The 26,312-nt window shown below is 51.2% G+C and overlaps 1 long non-coding RNA gene across 1 annotated transcript in view; it reads right to left on the bottom strand.

Annotated features, from left to right (window-relative positions):
* Window positions 1–26,312, bottom strand: part of LOC135452346 (uncharacterized) — a 67,271-nt gene that overhangs the window by 38,915 nt on the left and 2,044 nt on the right. The window contains exon 2 of the long non-coding RNA XR_010441592.1: window positions 9,002–9,087. This is a non-coding gene — a long non-coding RNA (uncharacterized LOC135452346). The remainder of the gene's footprint in view (window positions 1–9,001; window positions 9,088–26,312) is intronic.

The following is a 26,312-nucleotide window of genomic DNA, read 5'->3' as shown; positions in this document are numbered from 1 at the left end:
CTGTGGCTCCTCCAGCAGCAGTTTGGTTTCTATTTCTCTGTTTGCCACCAAGTACCAAGACATTTGTTCAAGTTGCCCCGAGTCAGGGTTTTTTAAGGAACCGGGATTCGCAGGGGCAGCAATTCCCTCAGGCGGGGGTCACCCGATGGCTGCCAGGGTTGGGGATGGATGGGTGTGTGGGTGGATGGATGGATGAATGAACGGATGGATGGAGGGATGGATGGATGGATGGATGGATGGATGGATGGATGGATGGATGGATGGATGGATGAATGGACGGATGGAGGGATGGATGGATGGATGAACGGACGGACGGACGAATGGATGGATGGATGGAGGGATGGAGCCATGGGCAGCAGGGCAGCACCTGGCGGCCGCGCTGGCCCCGGGCCAGGCGCGGGATGCGCGGGGAGCAGGAGGGACAATGGCAGGAAGTTGTTGGGCTGTGACTCGCCGCTCGCTAACGACATTCGCTTCCTTTATTTCCCTTCATTTCCCACCTTTCACTACCCCGGTGCGGTGACAGCACCGGCTGCCGCTGCCACACAGCAGCCTGTGACAGCGGGGCTCCAGGGGAGAGAGCGGCTTCTGTAAAATACCCTATAGATCCTACAAAATGGCCAGAGCGCTCCCAGGCTGCGCTCTGGTCCTGCAGGAAGCGATTCCCCGAGGGACACACGGTGCCAGCTCCTGCCCAGCTGAAGGGTCCTGCAATGATGTCACTGTGGCACAGGGACACCAGGCACGGGTTATCCTGGGCTGGAAGGGACCCACAGGGATGGATCATCACCCAGCTCCTGGCCCTGCACACACACCCCAAAATCCCACCCTGGGCATCCCTGGGAGCACTGTCCAAACGCTCCTGGAACTCTGGCAGCCTCGGGAATGTCACCATTCCCTGGGGAGCCCTTCCAGTGCCCAGCACCCTCTGAGGGAAGAATCTTTTCCTAAAATCCCACAAAACCCTCCCTGACATATCCTCGTGCCATGGGATGAAGGACTTGCAGAGGAACTGGGAAAGCTTTTAAACCTTTTCCACAATTCTAACCCTGGCACTGGGTTTGATCTGTGATAAATCTTATTTATCACCCCAAGAGACCTGCAGGAGCTCAGACAGCCTTGCAAACAGGTTGGACATTCACTGAGAGCAGAAATTTGATTGAGACAGAGAAGAAAATAAAGACTATAAAGCAATATTGACTACCTTAGGTAATACTGAATACCTCAGGTATAATTTCCCTTTGATTTGGCTCAGACTCACACACTACAGGATACACATTTGTGATACCAGACAAAAAGCAACTCAAAGTATGATTTTAGCTCTTCACAACAATGGCTCAATTTGAAATTAAGCTGGAGCAAGTGAAGAGCCCTGATCCACCCTGCCCAAGGCTCACACCAACTGCAGATTCAAATGGCACCACCACTTCAGGAGCAAGAAAAGCAGCTTGTTAGCATTTAGAAGAAAATTTACATGAGGAAAAAAAAAGAATCTTGGAAAACCACAAGTATTTCAGCATTTTAGCAAAATGGAGCTGGGAGGGGAGCGAAAGCATGGATGTGTGAACACGGGCAGGCAGGGTCTGACAGCTCCATGGCACATTTCCTCCCCCCTTGTTTCAGAGGTGCCTTGCGTGGTCAGAGCAAACCCCATAAATCTGTCAGTGCAGGATGCTGGAGAGTTTCCTCAAGGAAACCCTCCTATATCATCCTCAATCACCCAGCAAAGTTTGGCAGCTGCACTTCCTGGGGTTAAAGGCATCACTGAGGTTTCAATGAAGACATCCTTGGCTGGGCCCTGCTCTGCTTTAATTGAAAGATTACAGCCCCCATCCCCAGGGAGGGATAAAACCCCACGTTTGGGAGGAGGCAGAACACAGCTGCCACCACCATGGTCAAGGCCTGAGTGAGCAAATGGGTGAAATAAAGCTGGAAATGGTCTTTGGCTTCCTCTGCCAAATCCCTGCCCTTGGACTGCTGTGGAAGACCCTACTTCCAGAGCCCCAAAATCCACGTTGGAAATAACACAATTAGCACAGGCTTTATGCATCCAAAGACTTCTGAGGTCTTTCTGACTGCTGGAAGATTTGGAACTGGCTGTTGCATATTTTGGATGACCTATTTATCCCAGAATTGGCAAGGCTGGGGAGCAGTTTTCCTCAGCAGGCAGGTCTGGGTCACGGGGAGTTGGTAGGAAGGAAGGAAGGAGGCGGAAACTTTGTGTAAATAACAACTCTCAACCCCTCCCAGCTCCCTGCCTGTGGCCATCCCTTGGCAGGGGGACATGGGACATGGGCCTTTGGTTTGAAAAAACCTGAATTCCTCCTTCAACTCAATTACATAGCCAGGCCCTCAGATCTCTGGCCAGAGACCTGTTCTCAGTGTCAGACAGGCTTTAAAAATAAATATACCCCTTGTCTGCCAGTAATGGGGCTTCTCTAATTAACCAAGTGTCCTGATGGCCCCTGCTGAGCAATTTGGGGGGCCTGGTGCTGGGCACTGGCTGCCTTTAGGGCTGCTCCCCATCACACAGGGCCTGCATGGACTCTCTGGGTCCTCTCCAGAGCACTGTGCCCATTTCCAGACAGGAAGGAGATGCCAGGATTGTGTTATTGGGGTGGCAATCCATTGAGTGTCCATAAGGACACCCCAGTGGGGTCTGCCCTTGGTCATGGGTCAGCACCATGAGTCCCAGGAGGTGTGAGGCATGACAGGCTGAGCCTACACCACATCTCAAGGTCATTTGTACACATATGTACTGTAAACTTCTCACAGATTATTTAATGAAGAACAATTTGGCTTCTCAGAACCCTCCACAGCAGGAATTTGCTGGCCCATGGGTGGTATGTGCCAAGGAGCAGGAATGCACTGAAGAAAGGGCTGTGCCCACCCCTCCTCCCAGAGAGTCCTGACAGGGACACAGGGAAAACTGCAGGAACCACCCCAAAAGGCAGGCCCTGGCTTTGCAGCAAGCAGGTTACACACCACCCCACCCACCCCAATGCAGTCCTGTCCCTGCCTCCATCCCCTGTTCCTTCTCCTGCCTTGGGACTGCAGGAGAGACCTTGTCCCACCACATCAGCTCCAGCATCCCACTGCCCATCCCTTAAATTGCTTAAAACAGCCCCAGACACAGTTCCTGCCTCTGTCTTTAAAGATTATCCCCACTAATTTTACCCCAGCTCTGCCATTTCCCCATTCTTTGCTCCCTCCAGACAAGCCTGGGAGCTGCAGCTCCAGAACAGCTGCTGGATCAGAGATTTGCAAGCTTTGGCCCTCAAAAGCAGTTTAAAGAGTTAAAGGAGTTGGTGAAGGACAGACAGACCCCCTGCAGCCACATCCTGCAGTGGCTGCTCTGTCCCCACTCCTGTCATTTTTATATTCTTGTTTCTAACAGCTTGTCTTTTTCTCACTAGTTACACTCAAGGCCTTCAAGTTTTGGAAAAAACCATTATTTTCTAGGTGATGAGAAGTTCAGTATCCTCAGCTGATGGGGGATGGACTCCACAGCACAGGAGAAGCCAGTGAGAACAGAGACAACCAAACTCTTGTTGCTCCAACACCCAGAATAGAGGGAAATTATAATCCCAGAGATAATAGAGAGGCTTTATTCCAGCTGTCAGTCAATCTGCCTCCACTCCTCACCTGCCCTCCGGAGAATACTTTTAAAGGCCACAGCCTTGTAGGTGATGATGTTTTATTACATCTCAAAAAGAAAGAGGGCAAAAGGAAAAAAAAAAAAAAAAGACCAACACACAGAGGAATGCAGTTTCATTTGCAGTTTCCTGAAACCTGAGCAGAAAGTTTATAAAAAGTTTGGGTTGTGTTTGGAGTTAGGAAGCAGAATGAGAAATCGCTCTCCTTTTCCTCTTTCTGTTTGCTGAGCAGCAGCACCAATCCCACAACCTTCCCTCCACTTCTCCCTGCTTTTTCCCCAGCAGCATCAAAGTTCCAAGCCTGGCTCTGTTGGCTTGGACCTAAATCAGCAAGTGAGGGGCTGAACAAGATCCTTCTTGTAGTTCACACACCCTCATTTAAAAAAAAAAAAAAACCACAGGATTAAGAAAGAAATTTGATTCCCACTTCCTAAGTCTGAATTGTCTGAAAACTTCAGGTAAAAAAAAAAAAAAGAAAGAAAGTACAACACCTCCTCAACCTCTGAACATCAAAACAAACAGAAGCTGTTTTCCCTAAAAAGCAGGGGCTGGTGGAAGGGAGGCAGGAGCCAGTCTGAGATGTTTTGCTCACTCACAACAGCCCCAGGAGAGGCAGCCCTGGGAGCACCAAGGACTGGCTGCACGGCCAGAGGGGGAAAAGGGACATTGCTGATGGGATTTGGGCACCTGCATACCCAGAATGAGCAACCCTGGGCAGAGTTTGTGAGGCCTCCCAGGAGCAGGAATTAGCAAAGGAAGCCCAGGAGAGTGGCCAAGGGCAGGCCAGGCCCGAGTCCCTTCGTGCTGGTGGCTGAGCTCAGGCTGGGCATCACCCAGCCCAAACTCACTCCCCAAAATCCTCCCGGGTGCTTTGAAGCCTCCAGCTGTCCCAGGGGAGATGCACACCAGCCAGGAGACACCATCTGCCGCCCTGAGCACTTCCCACACCCAGCCAAGCTCCCCTCAGCACGTCACCCCATCCCCATGGCTACACCAACAGCAGCATCCCCCTCCCCAGCCCAGCTCCACCACCCTGCCAAGCATGACAAACTGCAGGAAAAGGCCAAATGGGCTCTTCCTTCCATCACTTCTCCCACTGGTGGCCAGCAGCAGCAGAGAGAAGCAAGCAGGCTGTGGGTTATTGCACAAGGAGATTGAAAGAAGTTAACAAAAGCAGCTTTATTGTACTATTTCCCAATTTTAAGACCTAAACTCTGCATCCTTCACATTCTTTTTGATAGAGCTTTTTTTAAAGTGTGGTTTAAAAGCAAATACTTTGGAGCAGGGCCAGAGTGGCTGTGCTGGGGTGAGCACATGAAGGACCTGTGATATTTTGTTTTGGGGAGGAATGTCACACTTCTCCTTCAGGCCAGGAGCACTTCATTCTGGGGACTGATCTGGCCAAGGAGGCAGAGCTACTCAGGAAAATTAATTTACTATTTCTTGTTGCTAAGCCTTGAAGGCCAGACCAGCAGTAGCCACGAGCGCAGAGCTGCCCCAGCAGCCAATCTTTTAGATAACAAGCCAAACTCAAAGATGCCAAAATGCCAACTTTGGGAAACATTAGCTTGGAAATCTTTGGGTTTCCACTCCAGACACTCACCAGCACTGGGACAAGTTGCTGTGCCCCAGGGCACACACAGTTCACTGACCCCTGCAGGGGATTTATGGCCTCAAGTCCCACAGACCCCCTAAAACCCCATATTCTGGTGCTGCATGACTTCAGCCAGGGCCACATGAAATCCCAGCCAGCCTATTCCAGCAGGTGGATGGGGAGTCCACGTGCCTTTGGATTTTGTCCCATTTTGCCTCATATTCATGACCACTTTACATAGAGAGAGCTAACAGACTTTAACAACTCCATGATCACTTGGTCCACAACCCATCCTTGTGGTAAAAAAAAAAAAAATCTGAAAATCAAGAAACACTGTACCACAACTGTCCAATCCAAGGAACTTAATGATCCCTGTAAGAAAAATATATTTTCACCTCCTTTCCCTGCAGGAAGGTGCATCAGCCTGGCTCAGAACCCACTCCTTGGCACGAGTCCCACCAGCCTGGGCTCATCTTTGCTTTCCAGCTTCCTCAGGTTACACCCAATTTCCTCCCACTTTCCCACCCTTGCCAGAGGAGAAGCTGGGCCTGGTGCTCAGGTTTCTGAGGGACATCAGAGTTTTAACTCCGAGGAAGCCAGGCCAAGCTCAGCTGGAGAGCTCCTGGACACTGGAGAAGCAGAGGCAGAGCTAAGCCAAGCTGGGCAATTACAACACAACCTCCTCCAAATCACCCCCCAAAGCACCACATCAGAAAAGTCAGGATGTACCAAAATGTCCATGTGCCCAAACAGCCACAAGAGGCTCCAGCAACATCCTGATTTTCACACTGAGGGACCTGAACTCCATGAAAACAGCTTGGAGCTGCTCACAGACAGCCCCTCTTTCCACAGGGGTTGAAAACCTCCAGCTGGTTTAGAGTAGGACCAGCCAAAATCAGATATCCATGGGGGAAAAGCAGCATCCATTTCTCAAAGTCCATATTTTTTTATTACCACCCTAACACCCAACCCACCAATGCAAGGAGCAGCAGGGAAATGAAACATTTCCATCTCCTCCCCAAAGGCTGCGTTACCCCTTGGCCCCCATGTTGACTCCTGGGGATTTTCCAAGTGTTTTACCATGTAGGGTTGGAAAGGCACTCAACCAGTGCCGTGTGCCTCGGATTGCTGCTTTCAGATGGACCACAGCTGTCTCCAGGAAACGAGGCAAAACCCAGCATGTCTTAAATGAAAAGTGTTTCTGACATGACAATATATTTTGCTTTTAATTCGTTTTTCGTCTCAGATTATGAGTTGCCAAAAGTTCTGCTGCCTGAACAGGTCCAACCAGCTTTCCCTGCATACCTCTCCTGAAACCAGCTCGGAATGGGAATGGTAATTATGTGTTGAGGGCAGAGGAGATCATTAAAATAAATGACTTGGATTCTGAAGCCTATAAACTGTCCTCCTCTGCAATTAAAGTAATTTCATATTTCAGTTCACTTTGTCACCTTGTCTATCTTTCCCCAAGTTGTAAATTAAGCTCAGGAAGGTTCATTAAAAGCCTGTGAAGTTCTCTGTAATAAATGGGATTTAGCATTGGCAGGGGGAGCAGATACAATGTACAAGTCACAGTCTGGGGGCTGCAAACCCCCTCGCTCTGGGCAGCTGGCACAAGGGCCACCAAGCTGGTGGCATTGGCACCTGGCCTCACCTGAAACTGCCTGACTTGCCCCAGGAACACGTTAGAGAATGTTAATGATGTCTCTGCACCACTCTGATCCATCTCAGAGCAGGGATTTCACCACATCCTCCATCCACAGGGTCACAGGAGCAGCTTGGACCATGAACAACATGGAAACTGCATGGACGCCTCTCCAATCTCACCACTGGGAATGGGGACCCTGGGAACGTTGAAAGGCATTAGGATGCACAATGGCATTAATGATGGATGGCTGCACTGCTTAAGTGAAGCCTGAGAGAGGGTTTGAGCAGGATAACAGGACCCTCAAAGCACCAACTAAAATGACATCTGTCACTGGTCCATAGCAAGGGGCTGGAACTGGATGATTAAGGTCCCTCCCAAACCAAACCATACCATTCCAGGATCCTATTCCTGCTGGCTTTGTGTGACACCTGGTTGAGGTCACAAAGGTGGCACGAAAGGCCCCAAAGGTGGCACAAAAGGCCCAGGTTCTCCAAGCTGGATGCCCAAGCTCCCAGAGCAGCCCTCACTGCCTGGAGGAGGAGCGGAGGCCTTGGCCCTCCTCTGCCCGTGCTGTGGGAGCCCAGAGTAAACATTTGCCATCCCTGGCTCAGCCCATTCATGCCACCACAACACATCCCTCATTGTGTGCCGGACAAGCCACGCTGTGTGGGCTCTGCCCGGCCTTTCCAGGAGCCCCTGGTGCCAGGCCGCCCCGGGGCCGCATTCCGCCCGTCCCCGGCCATAGTGGCGCTTTGTCACGGGCCGGACACCGCGGCGGGCCTGAGCAGGCCGTGCCCACAGCCTGGCCGTGCCCACGGCCCAGAGCCCGTGCCAGCAGCCCGGTTGTTGCCGCCACGGCACGGCCCCGCCAGGCCCCGCGTGGGCAGCGGCCATGAGGGAGCCGAGACCCCGCCGTGCCTGGGAAAGAAATGCCCACGGGTCTGAATGGAATCCCAGCCGCGGGCTGGCGGCGTGTCCCTGGCATTTATTGTTCCAGCACAAGGGCTCTTTGGGGAGAGGAGCTCCGGGGAGGCCTCTGCGGAGAGATTAGATCTGTTCCCTGCTCTGCTCTGAGATAAAACTGCCCCTGGCGCCGCTTTTGTGTGCTCCGGCCCCCACAGCAGGGAAAACGAGCCCACAGTTTGCAAAAAGGGACATTCTCCCCATGGGTGACAGCCAGGCTGCGGCTCCGGGGTGGCACCAAGCAGTCGTGGGTCAGTTAGAGCAAGGGTGACAGCAGTGTGACATCTGAACCATCTGGGAATCCCCCCGGGAGAGGGGACAGGAGCTGCTGGGAGAATGCTGCAGCCCACCCTGCTGCTCATGGGGATGGTGATTCCAGAGGGGATTGCTCAGGAACATCAGGGTTCAGTTACTTTGGAGCAGTCACAGGGGTGGTGGAGCTGGGTAGCTCCTACTCAGCATATCAACCTTTTTCCTTGTCATGGGTCACTAACAAGCCAGTGATAAACTTAAATTTCAACCATTTCTTCTGTAAAAGAAGCACATCACTGATCTCCTCCATGGAGATCCACCATAAAACCCTCTTGGAAGATATTTTTTGGCTCTACTCCCCAAATGACCCTGTATTTAGCACACACTGATGGAATAGAGCACACATCATCTGGGAGACACCAGCCCCACATCACCAGTTCAACTCCAAGCCCTTGCAGGGCCCACAGAGGCAGAAGGACACGAGATGAGACCAAGAGCAGCAAGTCCAGAGAGCAGAGCCCTGCCAGGAGCCTGCAAGATCCTTCTTGCTGCCACCCACCCCAGCACTTATTTTCTCCTTTCATGGTTTTGCCATTAAAAGCAATTACAGCCCAGTCATATTCACAGAGCACCCGATGAATTCATCAAAGCCGGGGCTCCACACAAGCCCAGCTCAAAGCCACGACACTTCCCTGGGTTCCCGGGGTGAACCACGGGGAGCTTGGATGTCTGCAGAACAAAAGCCCTGCACAAAGAATTCCTGCCCGACTTGAACGGCAGCCCCGGGTGCTGATACAGTCTCAAACGCAGTAATTATTGCTGGCTTTGAAGCCTAACGTGTGCAGAGTGCACTTTCCACACCTATTTCACCCAAACGACAGCACTTACCTCATCCCCGGCGTACCTGCTCCTCCGGAGCCCTTTGTAGTCCTGCCAGGGCCTCTCATTTCTGCTCTCAAGCGCTGCTGCTGCTTCTGGAACAGGAGACAGGGGGAAATGCAAAATGAAAAAAGGCTGCCCTGAATTACAGCTTGCATCTCCATGAGAAAGCTTTTATTACATTATTTTGACCTGCTTGATGAGGGGAAATTAAAGGATTAAGTTTCCAAATGGGTGTCTATTGTGCACAACTCCCACATGTCCAGCCTGGCTTATCCTTGACCTCCACCCTGAAGGACCTTTCACTCCCAGGCCTTCTCCCATGTCCTCTTCAGCCAAACCCTCTGTTTGCTTTGTCAGTGCCACTCTGATAAATCCAACCCAAGTCCTTGAGGAGATGGAGACTTTTTGCCATTTTACCATGGGAGAGCATAGCTGTAAATCCAAGGTGGGCTTTCCCAACATCAGCCTTGCAAGACAGCAGCCAGACACAGAAATCCCTCCCTGCCAAACCCCCGAGGCGATAAGGAAGGTAAACTAACTCGGAGATAACATCAGAAAGCCCAAATAGCTCCGAGCTGGTGAAGAAGCAAAGCCTGTTTGCCCAAGAAAATGTTCCAAGGATACCCTAAAGATGGCCTCAGCCACGTGGGGCTGAGTGTCAGCAGTGGAAATCAGCTCTGCAGGGCAGGCACACTGCACCAGAGCAGGGCTCAGCAGCCTCTGCACAGCAGCACAACCCAAATTCCCTTCCCAGAGCCTGCTCAGGGCCAGCTCATCCTCATCCCCACCCAGAGCACGTTCACACACACGGGGTGGCCTCAGCAGACAAGGTACAAGAGATAAATCTCCTCCATCAGATAAAACAGGACAGATATATTTGGTATATCTCATCCTCCAGGAGCTGGAAGAGTCCTTCACAAAAGGCTTGGCACCCACACACAGCCAGTGCCACCAGAAAGGGCAGGAGGTGACACACAGACCCTCAGGGAAGAAGAATTTTAGGATTCTGGTTAAAAAAGAGCATCACACTGCCCACAGCTGGTGCTGGCAGAGGAGCTGCAGTGCCCACCTGGCATGGGTGCAATGAGCAACGTTGTGTCTGTAAAGCTCTGACAGCCCTGGTGGCAAAGGAACCGCACAACCCCTGCAAGCGTTTCAGATTTGTTCTGGCCCCACAGAGCCCTGGTTAGGGAATAAATCCCATAAGGGTTTTCCCTATCCAGGCTGATGTCTGGCAGAGCTAAGAGGTGCCCAGACACTGCTTTGGGGCTGCACCAGCTGCTCTGGTTGTGAGCACAGCAAATGTGCCAGGCAGCTCTGCTCAGAGCCTCAGGACCCTGCAGGGCTCAGGCAAGCACAGAGAGAGGGCACAACACTCTTTCCAAAAACCAGAAAGGGAATTTGGGGGAAAAGCCCATAAATCCCTATTTAAATGGAAAACACTCCATACAGTTTGTTGGTTTTTTTCTTTTTTTTCCTACACTGAATTTTTTGAAAATATTCAGAAGGGAAGAATCAATTGGGTTGGAAGGGACCTTAAAACTCTTCTCATTCCAACCTCTGCCAGGGGCAGGGACACCTTCCATAAGCCCAGGTTGTTCCAAGCCCCACCAACTCCCACAAAGAAGAAAACAAAACAGATGCTCTTCAATATCATCATCTGTCCCCAGCATTAACAGCTGCTGGCACATTAATGAGTCTAATTAACAGAAATGCTGCCCATCCACCACTACTCGGCTCTACATGTAAGTCCTCATTGATGTTTGGATTTTAGAGCATATTTAAAACCCCCTCCCAACCCCATACACCAAGCACAAAGTGACTTATTGCAAGTACAAAAATAGCTCTGAGGCACAGCTTGGTTTAACATTTTAGGGATGGCACCTTGAGCTCTCAGAAGTCATCTCTGCTCCCCAAAGCAGCTCCTATCCCTGCAGGTCTAATCCACACCGACCAGAAATATCCTCTAGGTGTCTATCAGTAAATTTCAGCCTTAATTACAGAGCACGGTTAAGTAACACCATTGTTCCCTGACAAAGCCTGTCGAGTTATTTATTAGGGGAGGATTTGGCAAATTGAGCCAAACTGCCAAAGCTTTGATAAATGGAACAATTCAGCTTCTTTGAACACTTTCAGTTATAAATTTCTCCCACCCCACCAGGGCAGAATTGCCTTTCCCCCTCAGCCAGTGCTGGGATGATGATGACATTCCTGAATGGAATCACTGGTGGTTGATGCAGGCAGCATCCCATGAGCAATCCTGCAGTAACTGGCTGGATTTCCCTCCCTGCACTGCCCAGGACAGGGTGGACCCTGATGGGCAGCTCTGCTTCCACCCAAGGAGCTGCTCTGCACTGCCAACAGCTAATTCCTAAGCAAATTCTTTTCAAATGTTAATTACAGTCCAACATGCTTGAATTTTACTGACCCCATCAAATTTGACAGGCAACTTCTCATGTTACCCAGAGCCACTTAAAAGCAAAATCAAGCTGAATATATCTTCAGGCTAAAATATTTGTTAGTCTAAAACCCTGCAAGCTTCAACCATAACCTTGCAATTTCCCTTGCATGTATCTGTGTTGATAACAGGTTCAGGACAGCAATTACTGGGCTTGTAAACACAGGCAAATCTCAGGTCTCAGGGCCAAAGGCTGGAACCAGAGCGTGTCTGGTGCTCAGAACACTGGAACTGATTGTGCTCAGTGACACACAGACAAAGGATTTCCCTCCTAGATCAAGGCAAAGTATGAGATAAGAAGTTGCCTGAAGATCAGGCAATAATATTTTTAAGAGGGTGCTCTTGGAGTCAAATCTTTGCTCTTTTAGGAGCCAAAACCCCACAGGGTCAGGCACCTTCCCTCAAGGGCATGGAAGGGACTGACAGAGCATCCTTTTGGGGCTGTATTTTTTAAACAAAAAAGTAAAGGTAAAGCTCCAGCCACCTGCCCATTTACCACCAGCACCTCACTGGGCTGTGAAGATTCCATGGGACAAATCCTGCAGGAAATACAGGGGGTAGCCAGGACCTAACAGTTCTGATATTTAAATCCATTAGCCTGCCCCAGGGACACTCCAGTGCTGGACAAGCGGGACAAGAAGTCTCTCCCAGCCTGACAGCAGCAGGTGGCCCAGTCCAAACTGGTCCAGATGGGCCCTTCCCATTCCTCAGCATTGGCCACACAGGCAGCTCTCCCACCCCAAGCCTCAGCATCACCCCACAAACCCCAAAATGCCTCTAGGAATCCACTCACACACCCACATTTGACATTCCTCCCACCTGCCAAACTGAGTGCCAGAATTTCCCTCCTCCTTTCCCCATCTTTGGAAGAAGTTGCTCTGTGCAACCACCCCAAAACCACCCTGTGACCCCGAGGCTCACCCAGAGCTCCCCACACTTCTGGGGTGCCTCCAAAGCCTCTCCCCTGCTCAGGGTGCCAGATCAAACCCCAAAATCCCAACTGCAGGCATGCCCTGTGCTTCACCCACATCTTTCACCCTTCCACGGGACAAAGCTCTCTGCCAATGATTCTGACAGATGCAATAAAACCCTGCCCAGCAAATCTGCCCCAGAGCAGCCCTGCAGCTGAAGTGAAGTGACACTTCCTCATGGAAATCCACAGCTGCCAGAGGTTTGGGAGCAAACAGGCCAGGATATCCCTGGAAACAGCTCCTCTACTGCCAGCTGCAGATCCCTCCATTCCCAGTTCTCCATCCCTGGGGTTCATGTGAGGCAGCAGGAGCTGCTGCCCCATTCCCAGGGCTCTCCCTCCCTGAGGGCAGCACAGGGAAGCTTTTCCTGCTGCATCCATCCCCTCTTCTCTTCACTCCCATCTTTTGGGAGGTAAGAGCTGCAGGTAACTCCATGACCTTCATCAGCCAGGCTTCTCCTGATGATGGGCAGAGCCCCAGCAAAGCTCCTGATCCCAGAGCCCAGGAATGTCCCTCTCCCAAAGGGAAAAGCACCAGCTTCTTGAAATTGAGATTATTTTCCCCCCCAGCATCCCCAAAGGCTGGTGACCAACATCTGTGAGGAATCCCACCAGCTCCAGGCTCTGCAGCACAGCTCCAGCCAGGGCTCCCATCTCACCCTCCCCATCTGATCAGCAAGAATTCAAACCATCTGCACAGTCACTGGCTGAGTGCTAATGGCAACTGGCAGAACACGTTCCTGTTTTATCTCAGAGGCTTCTGGTCTCAATGTGAGTGTTGGATCCATCACCAGAGCTTCCCACCAGGTTTCCTGCACTGCCTGTCACTGCACAGAAAAGCTTTTCCCACCAAAAAGGCGGCCCAGCCCCTCCTCTGCACATCCCCCAGCCAGGCTTTGCTCTGCCCCTCCACAGGGAGATGTTTGGAAGCATCAGACCCTCACTGCTTCCCCTTCTGATCTCCCCAAAATCCAATCCCAGCCTCAAATCCCTCCAGGCCCTGAAGGACAACTGATGACATCAGCCTAAACTGATTTAAATAAGTTATTGCAACTTGCACAGGGAGGCGTGGCCTGAAAATGGCATTTTTGGCTTTCTGACAGGAAAAGGGAAATGCAAACCATGAGATGCCTTTTTTTTGAAGCTTGATAGGAACGAATTTGGGAGTGGTTTATCAGACATATGCACGGCACGTGGCCTCTGGGTTTTCCCGTGGCTGAATCCTTTCTTGAGGTTTCTGGTTTGGGCTGAGCAGCCTTTGAAGCTGCTGGCTGAGGCTGCTCAGCAGGAGGAAACGTTCAGGACCCAGAACCTGGGGGAGCTGAGCCCACTCTGTCAGGGGAAGCCACATCAGACACTTCCCAAATGCCACTTCCATCATCCCTCAGTGCTTCAGCACAGGATGTCTGTGCCCCCAGCACAGGAGCACTGTCCTGGTGCCAGAGTCCCTCTCGTGCTCTCCATGCCTTCATCCAAGCCTCCCCAAAGACAGCAGGGTTTCCTCAAGTTCATTTCCAAAAGGTTTTTCAGTGCTGACCACAAGTGAAACAGGCCAAGAACTCCCCAGATTTATTCTGGCTGGTTTCAGTGTGAGAAGTAAGAAAGTTTCCAGTTTCCAAGCTGTCCCTGCTCACCTACTGAGCTAAACAGGTTTGTAAAGGAAAAAAAATAATTAAAAATCAGGATTTCAAGCCCAGCACTGCCACAGCTCAGGAGGTGTGATCCCAGCTCTCCTGCCCACACCCCAGAGCTCCATCAAAGCAGAGCTGATGGGTGATGGGCAATAACCACGGGGCTTTTCACCAGCCCTGCCCTGAACCACATCAATCTCCTGCCTGTTTATTCCATACCCAGTCTGCAATCAAACACCTTCAGGCACTCCTGCCACTCAAGGGTTAACATATTTGCTGCTCACACACCTGATGAGGTTAAGACAGAGGCTTTGGTGCTGATTAATCATTAGCAGTTCCCTCAGCATTATTAAAAAAACCATTCACACCCAAGCAGCTGCTCTAAGAGCCTTTGTGGTGCTTTAAATAGTGAAACATCACAAGTGCAAAAGGAGCTTTTTTGGGAAAATTTAAACGGATTAAACTCCCTGCAGGGCCACCTCAGGTGCAGCAAAGTTCAGCTGAGATAATGCACCTTGCAGCACAAGGCTGTTTGCTCCACAGGGACTTTGCAGATGGATTCTCACGGTGATTTCTGCAGAAAAATGCTGGGAAATATCTTTTTTTGTATTGATGTTGCTATCAATTGCTAGGAAATATTATTGCTATCAATAACAATATATGATATTGTTATATATAGTAATATATATAGTATCAATAACAATAAATGATATTGTCAAATTGGTATTATCAATTTTACAATTGATATTTTCGAATGCTGGGAAATATCTTTTTTGGTATTGTTATTGTCTTGTTTGTATTGATATTGTTACCAAGGACATTCCTGGCCTCCAAGTACAAACCTTGGCTCCAAGGGGGACCTTCAGCATCCCTGGAGGTGCAAGAGCATCTCAGTGGATTATTTCTCATGATAAAGCTCCATCAGTGCTGGAGCTGAATTCCATGGGAGACTCTTGGCCACTTTTAGCAGACAAATGATTCTTAAAAAAAATCTTTTTAAAATCTCTTTGGATCATTAATACAACCCTACACTTCCTGGAGGCTTTTCTGGGGCACCTTCAGAGAGCTCTGTGGGTACATTGCAAACAAATGGGCTGGAAAGTTGGGTGTAGCCTCCATCCTGGCAGGGGTGGGTCTGAAAAAGGGCACTTTGCCCCTCCAGTGCCACAGGCTGCACACCAGGACAGAGCTGGAACATTTACCTGTCCCTACAGGCACGGGGAAAAGGAGGTGACTGATCTTATGAAATCTGCTAATTAATGTTTGTGATGAGTCTGAGATGAGAGTCCCTAATTATTTCACAGCACACCCAGTTCCTTATCAAGGGACCTGCTCATAACCCCACAGCCCAGAACGCTGCTCTGCTTTCATCCAGCCCTTTTCCAGCCCAGTTTGGGAGTGCCCAGCCTGGCGCAGTGCAGAACATTTCTTCTCCAAGCCAAGCCCTTGAAGAACAAATCAGGGGTTTAGAGCCCAGCCTAGGCAGGAAGGTAAAACCAAATTCAAAATGCAATGTATGCTCTCCATGAAGAGCACTGGGACCACTGATCCCATCTAAAGCCACCAAACTCCTGCACAGCCCTTTTGTCCCCAGCCTGGTGGGACTGGCAGCAGCTCCATGGTGCTGTCTGCCCTGGCATCCCTGGAGAAGCTGCCCAGCTCCAACCCCAGCTGTTCCAGCAGAGCCTGGGGCAGCTCCAGGGTCCCAGCAGGGACAGAGCCCATCCCTGCCTGGCATCTGCTGCAGCTGCCAAGGGAGGAGGGCAGTGAGCAGAATCCTGCACAGGAACATCACAGGTGGGCTCCCAACCTTCTCCATGCTCTGGGAACATGGGATGGACACAGCAGCAGCCAGGTGATTTTGAGGGGAAGGTGGTTGCTCAGGTGAAGTTCCTCACTCCCAATTAATTTCTCTTGCACTGCTCAGAACACCTCTCCCTCTGCTCTTGGGAAAAAGGCAGCATCAGATTTTCCAGCAGGACAAGCCCTGTGTGGCAGGAACGTTTTCTTTCAGCAGCGTGCTAAGAAGTGCAAAGGGTCACGGGAACTCTGGGATGACATCAGCCTCTTTACTATTAATCCTGTGTTGAATATTATCCAGGAGAGAGTAATTTTTAATGGGGCCCTGGTTCTTCTTGTTTAAACTTGCACATACCTGAGCTACTTTTAGGCCTAAACCCACTGAAAAGAAAATAATGCAGTTTGGCTTTAGTGCAAGCAAGAGAAGCGCTAATTCCACCTTCTTTTATCTCCACATTTACTCAGTAGTACAGAGTAAATAGACCAAAATGGAGATTGTTACATTAAGGCACACCTAATAATACTACACCGTCCTTAATGTCAATTAACTCTGGGGCCTCTCAACATTGCACTCCCTCAGAGCACCCTTCAGATAACACAGCTGATAGAGGAGGTGAAAAAAGTGGTCTGATCAGCAGCAGTGGGGAAAGCTGAGCTTCCAGGAGCAGAATGAAAGCCTTTCTCCTGGCAGCACACAGAATTTTTTGTCCTGCAGGTCTCCAGGGCTTTATCAATCTCTAACCCATTTCCAACCCCTCCACGCTGTTATTAAATACAAGAGATGAGCCCCAAGCTGCAGGAAAGGGATTCAGGAGCCCAGTGTTGGTGCTAATCCCAGATTTACCAATAAAGCTGGGTGCAAAGGAGCTGTGCTAGGCTTGCCCAGAGTCCCAGAATCACAGCCTGGTTTGGGGGGCAGAGCACCTCAGGAATCAGCTCCTTGCACTCCCTGCCATGGCAGGGACACTCCCACTGCCCCAGCTGCTGAATCAGGGATCCTGTGCCCAGCACAGCCCACAGTTCTCCTATTCCACAGGAGCAGAAACTGCCAAAGGAGCCACAGCCCTTTGTGTGAGCAAGGCACCAAACTGCAGACACCAGAAATGGGTTTTCCCTGCCAGGATGGAGGCTACACCCAACTTTCCAGCCCATTTGTTTGCAATGTACCCACAGAGCTCTCTGAAGGTGCCCCAGAAAAGCCTCCAGGAAGTGTAAAGTTGGATTAATGATCCAAAGAGATTTTAAAAGTAATTTTTTTTAGAACCATTTGTCTCCTAAAAATGGCCAAGAGTCCCCCATGGAATTCAGCTCCAGCACTGATGCCCAGTGACGCAGCTGGACACCAGCAGCAGTGCCAGCAGAGGAGACCCTGGTCCCCATGGCTCCTTCCACACATTCCTGCTCCCAGATAAGGCCAGGATGGCCAGAGCTGAGCAAGAGGAACCCCCAGCCAAGAGGGGAAAGCAGAGCTGACAAGGAGGAGGCTGCAGGGCCTGAATGCTCCTCAGTCAGAGAGGGAGTTTTTAATTTTCATGCTCTAAATTAAGTCATCATTGGTTTATTCCTGAGATGGAAGGTATGATCTCCCTTTCTAAATATACACCTGGAAGGCTGCCAGGGGAACACAGCCTCCAAAACCAACAGGCAATGCAGCCTGGAGGAGAGGAGAAGCCCTCAGAGACCTCGGGAGCTGCTGGAAAGGTTTTCCACAGCAGGGAGAGGAAACCTTGGCTGGGCTGTGGATCAGGAGAGCCCGTGGTCCTGAGCAGGGGGGAGCTGAGGAGGCAGAGCAGCCCTGAAGCTCACAGGAGCTGCAGAGGGCTCCTGGCATGGTGGGATGCTCCTGAGGAGGACAGGAGGAGCTGGAGCTGCTCTGGATGAGCTCAGCTCCTTCCAGAGCTGCCCATGGCAGGGGCACAGGTGGCACTGGCTCCCCAGGGGCACAGGAGCTCTCTGACAGGCTCCAGGCTGGGACAGAACCCACGGGAGGAAGACCCAGGACCCTCCCAAGGGTGGGATGTTCCAGGAGCCACATCCCGGGATCCACCACAGCAGGGGCAAGGCAGGGCTGTGGGCACTGCAGGAGGCCCTACAGAACACAACTCCCAACTTCCTCCTTGCTCATCAAGCCCAAAGAGTGATGATCAATCAGGGGAATGATCACTAATGGCACCACCCTACAAGACCATGAAATTCTAAATATCACCTTCATTTTACAACTCCTTAAAAGGAAGGGACTTGCCTGAAACCAGATTTAGGATTTGGACCATAGTCCATTGTTTCCCAGTTTACCAAACTGGGGCATGGCTCACTCCAGATTTCCTATCACAGCAGCTCCCCCCATTCTGTGCTGCCAAAAAGCTTCTCCTCCACACTTGAAAATGAATTAATGTAATGAATAATGCATCCATATTTCCATTTAAAAAATGATTCTCCCAAATGGTGGCTGGATTCCTAAAAGACTGTCCCAAACCTAGGTAAGAGACAGGGCCACTCCAGCTCCCTGCTAACGGGGTGTTAAATGATCCCAATTACGAGTGCTGCAATGTCACATCTTTAGCTCCATAACAAGCAGCAAAATCTTGGCACGGCTTTTGGCCAAAGGCAATTGCTTATCAAAGCCAGTGCCAGAGAAGAATGATTACTATTTCCTAATGCACCAGAGGAATGCTGCAGTGGGATGCAGAGCTTCATTAGCCAGAGACAGGCCCATTGTGGTGGCGTGGCTTCCACCGAGGCAGGGAGGTCTGCGGGAGGAGGCTCCTGATGCAAGGAGAGGAGCAGAGCCCAGCCAGGGCCACCGGGCCGTGTAAATTCACTCCCTGCTCCTCATGATTTGCTTAGAAAGCTCACGGGTTCGTGTTCATTGAGATAAATTCAGAGAGAGGCCAGCAGCAGCACGGAGAGCATTTCTGAGTGGAGGATTTATGGAATTATGGAATCCTTTAGGCTGGAAAAGGCCCCTAAGGTCAAGTCCAACCATTAACAAACAGCACCAAAAGCAGCCTGGCTGCAGGAGGAGCCAGCCAAGCTGGGATGGGGGTCTCAAGGGCTGCTGCCTCCAGCACCAAGCTCAGCCCCACCTGAAAAAGGAGGGATAAAGATCTGCTACCCAGAGCAACACCCAGACTTTGCAGGATACACAGCACACCAAATTATCCTGTTTGGAGGGCCAGGAGCATATCGGGATTGCTCTAAGTGCCACAGACTCCCAGATTTAGGGATTTAGACTTGTCTGGAAATCCTGCAGCACTCAGGCAGCCCTGCATCCCAATCCTGCTTCTGGAACCTGGATGAGCAGAGCCTGCACTGAAGGGAAAAATAACACAGGGGGAAGAAGAAAGTCAGCTGAACTTTGTTTAACCCCACAACGAGTGCAAAGGGATTTCTTATTTTCTTCCCTCTGGTTTGTCCATCCCTAATTAGTATCTCAGAGAAAGCCATGTTGGAGTTGTGTAACCCCACCAGAGCTGGGAGGCTCGGCCAGGACTGCCTGGGGTTGCAGAAATTCAGAGTTTTTGCTCTGTCCTCCCAGCACTTTTCCCAGGCCAGACCATGGGGTGTGCCAGGGACCAAACTGCCAGACATCACAACACCCTCTGGCCCAAAACGTCCTCAAAGGGTGACCAAAATTGGAATGTCTGGAGGCTGGAGCTCCCTGGCCTGCAGCCAGCACTGGGAGCATGCTGGATTGGACCAGGCAGGAGGGATAAGGACCTCACCATCCAAAGACTGGCCCATAAAAGATGTAACTGCAGCCTGCAGCTCCCCACATTTTATCCATTTAATCTCAAATTTGAGGAGCTCAGCTTTGGAAGCTGCATCACCCCAGGCAGAGCTCCTTCAATGGCAGGAGACTGAGATGGAGTGGGAAGGATACAACCCCCTCCCCATCCCAAACCCCAGGACCAGCAGCTCTCTCAGGGGATGCAAATATCAACTACCAAAACTCAGGATTTCTCACCCCAGTGGGTATTTATGGGTGCTTCCCAGGAGCTCTGAGGCAGGGAAATGTGGACACTGCCTGGAAAGCTCAGGGAAGGCTGAAGTTGGATTTTAAGGGCTGTTTCCTGGCACTGGGTGTGTCAGGAATATTCATTCATAACAGCGAATTCACACCAAAAATCCCAGACTTGCCATTAGATATCCACAACAGAAGTCAAGCCTAAGAGCACAACCAGGCCAGGGAACAAAATCAGTGCTGAATGATCCATTATCCAGCCAAGGGAGTTAAATAAAACCACCGTGACTTCCTAACAAGCCAAAATATGAGACTGCTCACACAGAAACCTTTGATCCTGGAGGACAACAAGTGCTTAAAAGGAATCTCATCCATTCACCAATTCCTCCCACTCATGGGCTACCAAACCTGGCCAGGACATTCCTTTGTGGAGAGATGAAGATTTTACAGCAGATGTTGGAGAGCCCCTCAGAGCCTGGTTCGCCAGGACTTGGTGCTGCCCGGAAGGTTCCAGGGGTGTCCCCAGCCCACAGCAGCCCCAGAGCACACCCACCAGAGCAGGGCTCACAGCTGGCTGCTCCTGGAGCCACCAACAGCCCGAGGAGGGGCTCCTTGGGAGGGATTTACTCCAAAGGAGACACATCCTTCCTGATAATGTGTTCCAGCTTCCTTTTCCCTGTTCACATCTGGGCTGTATTTCTAGGTAGCCAATTTAGCTCCGTGGTTCCACACATGGCACCGCAGCATCGCCCTCCCCACTCAGAGAAAACCCTTCCTCTGCTGAGAAACAACCCCCAGCAGCTCCTAAAGCTCGACAAGGAGTGGCCAACATGAAGCAACAACAGAGCAGGGGGGAGGAAAAAGGAATAAAACCCAGAATGAAGCGGTGTGACAGCTCTGGAAAAAAGCAAGCAGCAATGATCCCGTTTGTATAAGATATTCCGAGAGCCGGTGTCAGTCCATCATGGTTTGTATTAAAGCCAGATGGAGATCATCTCCTCTTCAAAGAGAAGTGGCTGTAGTTGTTACAGTCGGCCAGCTGGTTCTGAGCTCCCCTTTTCCCTGCAGTGTAATATATCCCGTGCTCGTTGGAGCTCACGTCCCATGGAATATCTGTGCAATTTGTAACCAGCACACAATGCGGCTCAGCTGTAATTCCATAAATCACCCCGCAGCCTCCGTTTAAGAATAAATCTTCTGATGGCTCTGCCTTGCAAAGGACCAAGCAAAGGTTTGAAAGGGTTTGGGGTTTTTTGTTTGTCTTTTTTTTCCCCCTAGCCTTTCGAAGAGGAAAAGAGATTCAAAGACATTTGCAAAATCCACAAGGGGTCAGTGTCTTGGCAGAAATCCTCCTCCAGCGCCGAGGAACACAGGCATGGCCCCAGCTCCAGGATGTTTTTAATACTCCGAGACAAGGGAAGGATTTGTGGGGGCAGGGGGTTGATTTTGATGTTTCTCCCTGCCTCCTTTTTTAATGAAAAAAAGCAACTCAAGCAGCAATTCTGCTTTGCTGTACTGTTTTTCTGCTTCGGCACGAGTGACCTCTGAGGAGTGGGAGAGCCCTGGGGGGGATGCTGGCCTTGGACCTGCCCTTGGAAACGTCCCCTGTGGGGCCAGGGCCACACAGGGACAGCGGGGTCACAGCCCCAGGGCGAGCTCAGGGTGCTCCCAGTGTGGTGGTGTCACCCCCACCGTGCCTGGGGACATCACCCAGGCAGGATGGGCAAGGTGAGGCTGCACAGCCAAGTGAAAAGGGTCAGTAACACCCCAAAGCTCAGCCCCAGCCCACATCCCACCACAGGGCTGCTGTTGTACTGAACCTGTGTACACACAAAGCCTCAGAGCCCTAAATAAAGCCCAGCCCCAAATCCTTCCTTCTCCTGATACCAAAAGCAGGTCTAAAGGAGGGATGGAAACTACAGAACCCTCAAGGTCCCTTCCAAGCCAACTCATCCTGGGGGTGCACAGAGCATTTCCCAGCCCTTCTCCAAACAACAGCCCCAGAGGTGTTTGTAAAATACATAAAGAAAATGCCCAGTGTTGCTGCTGAAGCTCATTCATGGCCACATATGAAGCAGGCTGAGCTTCCCAAGCCCATCTGTGGCATTCTCCTGCCCACATGGAGGATTCAGGGCTGTTTTCTGATTTGCCCCTGACTCAGGGGCTGCTGCTCCAAGAGGTGATGCCCAGGGGCTCACGAGCCTTGGCTTGGTGTCCCCTCTCAGGTGTGTGGCACCAGAGCAGCCAAAGGCACAGGAGGGGTCTCAGAGGGGGGCTGTAGGCTGGTGAGACAGGAAGGATTGCCCAAGTCTTACTCAAGGAGCAGCTCTGACCTCCCTCCCTCCCTCCCTCCACACACCACACTTACTTATCTTGGAGGAAACATTTCACAACATCACATTAAAAAAATTCTTTTACATTTAATAAACCAAAGTTTATGACCATTAAGCTGCTATCAAAAACCTTCTGGAAATCTCATCTCAGCTTGTCTAATTTCAGGCTGAAAAGCTCCAACCACGTTGGTTAACTCCAAAAATCACCACAAACCCCCTTTCATCTTGCTGGATCCCAGCTCGTGCACATTTTTGTGAGAGGTTTCCTAAGCAGGAATTCAAGGCTATCAAGGGTTTTTTTTAAAGGAAAAGCAAAGCTGAGCTCAGTTCCCATCAGGGCACCTCACATGAAGCCACCTCAGGCACTGGGAGGCTCCTGCCCGAGTTCCTACAGCCACACTGCAATCCCACAGGTTACTGATCCCAGCAGCAGCAAAACTCCCGCTCATTTAACCCCAGCTGGGCCGTAACTCCAATTTCAGGGATTGATAAATCTGGGAAGGGGAGAGGAAGAAAGTTCTGCCATCACACTGCCACAGATGGAGGGCGATGTCAGACGTTCCCTCCAGCCTTTCTGGAGAGCAGAGCTTGGATCCTACCAGGGATTTCTCTGCCAACACAACCAGCTGGAGGAGGGGAGGATTTGCCCCCAAGCAGAGGGGATCTCATGCAGCAGAAACACAACTCAGCAGGGACTTTCCTGCGGGAGGCTCAGAAAAGCAGAACAGCCTCTGTGACCATCCTCATGTAGCTGCACCTTCAGATCCAGCAGCAAACCTCACACCCAGAAATCCACACCTTGGGCAGTTCCAAGAACCAATAATGGGTTAATCATGGACTTGCCAAAGCTATTTTAAACTGCTGCTGTGACAGAAGAGCTGCAGAAGCTGCTCCAGCACCAGCTTCCCTGGGCTGATGGTCCCATCCATCCCCACCATGAGAGCTGCACCAAGGGCTGGCTCAGAGTCCTCAGAAGAAAGAGAAAAACATGCTGAATTCCCCAGCATTTGAATCACGGAAGTGTTTGCCAAGAATGGGCCTCCCTCGTTCCAGTTTCATAATTCCTCAACGCTCTCAGCCCCGCTCAGACCCCGTTTGGGTAATAATTAACTGTTCCCAGCACAGCTCCAGCTTGGCACCCTGACAGGCCTTCCAAATTAACAGCACCGAGGAGTTTATTTCTGTTAATTACACTGTTTTGGAAGGAGGAGAGGAAGGAAAGCAATTTCCAGAGACGTGTGGGGGTTCTCTTCTCACCCTTCCCCCCGGCATCCTTCGGGAGAAGGCGCTTCACGCCCACCACGGAGCTTCCCCAGCAGTGGGCTGTGGTTTCAATCCTGCATCCCAAAGAGAACACAGATCCCTGCTGCCAGGCAAAGAGGAGGCCCAGCCCTGCTCCACACACAGCCTCGGGGGTGGCGGTGACTCAGTTCCCTTCCTGGAGGGGTTGGTGTCCCAAATGCCACCCACAACCCGACTCGCCCAGTGCTGGGACCATCAGGGATGGACAAGGACAGAGCATGGGGATGGACAAGACCAGCAGGGACCAGGCAGAATCTTCTCCCTCCAAAACCTGTCAGGGAAGCCCTGGGGACCCTTCCCTTTGCTCCCATCCCTGTTCTCCCCCACTGCCCGTGCTTGTCCCTGGGATGCCAGGCTGGAGGGCACACTCTGGGGACAGAGCCAGGCTGTGACCTGCTGCCACTGTGACTGAATCACACTGGCAGGTCATCAAAAGTGTTTTGTGGCCACTTCATTTGGTTCCTGCCCCACCTTGGGGTGCAGAGACACTGGGGGTCCCAGCAGGAGCCACTGTCTCCTGCCCCACTATCACACATTCCATGGCAATGGAAAACGAGACACTTCATTATTAAAAAACAATTAAAATTAATCAATAAAGAAACTTCTGTGAGTGTTTCATAGAAGAGAACAATCTCCTTTCCTCTTCCCTGTGGCACAGGTTGGTGCCCACTCTCTGTCAGCACAGTGGAGCCCCCAGACAGTCCCACCACGCCTGGCACAAGGCCACCAGCTTGTCACCCAGGCTGAGGCTCCCAGCACTGCCAGGGAAGGAGCTGGGAAGCACCAGCCTCTGAGCAAACTGCTGGCAGCACTTTGGGAGCAGCAGGGAAACCCTGAGCTCTGGGGTTTCTCCTGACCACAGCACAGGGAGATGCCACCAGCCCATGGCCCTGGCATTCCCAGAGCAGCTCCCAGTGCCAACCCCTCCCACAGATGTGATCATAGCAAGCACAATCCCATAAACAGCATCCAGATGTGCTTTGGGAGGCTTCATAAACCTTCTTGATCTCCTGACAATGGTGCCCAGAAGGACTTGGAAAGCTGACAGAACGCTTTGAAGTTTTATGTGATGTGCTTTGGACATCCACAGCAACTGCTCCATGTCCCCTTCCCACCGGGCTGAGCTCCCTTCCCACATCCCCAGGTGCTGCTGGGGCAGGAAACACAAACCTGACAGTGGCTGGATTCAGGAATTGGGGAGCCTGGAGGCTGCCCCACCCTTCATCTCCACCCTGGGGTCTGGAAACCACTCTGGCATCACCCAAGGAAAGCAGCACTTGGGACACTTCCTCTGCTTCCCTCTCCAGGCTGAAAATACTGTGGGAAAAATTATTCCCAGGGAGAAATTTGGGATCTCCAAGCCTGGCAGTGAGCAGAACGTGAGAGGCAGGAAAAGCAGAGGAGCAGCACTTCCCAAACCCAGAGGGGACCTGAGGGGATCATTTTTAACAATTTCCTAAGGAAACACAGGAATGAGCCACTCTGCCAGCCCATCCCCACAATCCCTGAACCACTGACTTGCTTTCAACCAAAACTGTGGGGGTGAGCCCCTGCCAAAGCCATTCCCTGGGGTCTGAATGCCACCCCACAGCCCCTCCTGTCCCTGCAGGGAAGCAGCACCAAACCCTGCTTCAGTGAGGAGCCACCAGAGATGTCCCAGCCTCCAAGCCACAACCAGAGCTGCATCCTGAAAATCCAACCCCCAAATGCAATTCCACAGCAGCTGGAGCCCCCCAAGCCCCTCCTCAACAAACTCCTTTATTTTCTCCTAAGCTCTGCCTCTCCCCCAGCCCCCACAAGTGGGGTGCACATCCCACCACCCTCCCAGAGCCCCATTTGCAGCTTTGTCCCCCTCAGCCCCGTGGCAGGGCTGGAGGAAGGCTGGGAGAGTCACATTTCCCCAAGAAATTCCGGGAAAAGCACTCCTGCTTTTAATGAGAAGGCTTTTTTTCCCCCTCTGCTCTCTTCCATAGCCAAGCTAATAAAAATGGAAAGCACTAAGAAATTCCAGCAGAAGGGAGGTGTGGGGGAGGAGCAAAGGGAAGATCCCACTCATTTAAACCTATCCTAAGCAGAAGATAATTAGCCACATATATCCCAGAAAGAATAGCAACAGTATACGCAATTATTGGGAATGCACACTTTAAGAGCATTTGCCAAAAATGCCTGTTTTTATTAAAAAGGAATGGTTTCACAAAGGCCCAACTGTAAGAAAGGTTGTAATTTGCCCAAATAAAACTTAATTTGATCCATGAAATAGCTGTGGTTTATTGTGTAATATATGTGCTATGTGTTTTAATTTAATAGAATCCAATATAATTGTAAGCCAGTTGAGTTTCAGAGCAATTTTGGGTTGTTCCCACAGTGTGCAGAGCACAGATGCCACTTTGTGCATCACACCAGCACATCCATAAATCAGGAATATAGGAAGGATTATCCACAAAGCAGCAAGTAATGCTTCATCACGCCCCAGACAGAAAATAAGGCCTTTGAGGGGAGCAAAAGGAGTTATTCACAGGAAATAGCTCGGGATGCTCTGCACTCAGCCAGGCTCCTGGATGCAGTTTTGGGGTGCTGGAGCAGCCCCAGGTGTCACCCAGCAGCCAGTGATGCCATGGGCCCCCTTGCAGAGCCCCCAGCCCACCCCAGGGGAGGGGAGATGGAGGGGAATCCTTATTTTTGCTTTCTAGGAAGGTCGTGGTCCCTGCTGGACAAGAGCAGATCCTGTTCTCCCAGCAGACAGCTCCCGCTCCCAAAGAGCTCAGGACACACTGGGGGGAGGTACAGGCTCTCCCCTCCCCAGCACAGCTCTGCAGCACCCAGCTCCCATTTCCTCCAAAGCTGAGCTTAAACCAGTCAGGG

Source organism: Zonotrichia leucophrys, chromosome 10 (assembly GCF_028769735.1).
Source record: "Zonotrichia leucophrys gambelii isolate GWCS_2022_RI chromosome 10, RI_Zleu_2.0, whole genome shotgun sequence".
Taxonomy (NCBI): domain Eukaryota; kingdom Metazoa; phylum Chordata; class Aves; order Passeriformes; family Passerellidae; genus Zonotrichia; species Zonotrichia leucophrys.
The sequence above is the reverse complement of the archived record's forward strand: the minus strand, read 5'-3'. Positions and strand labels throughout refer to the sequence as shown.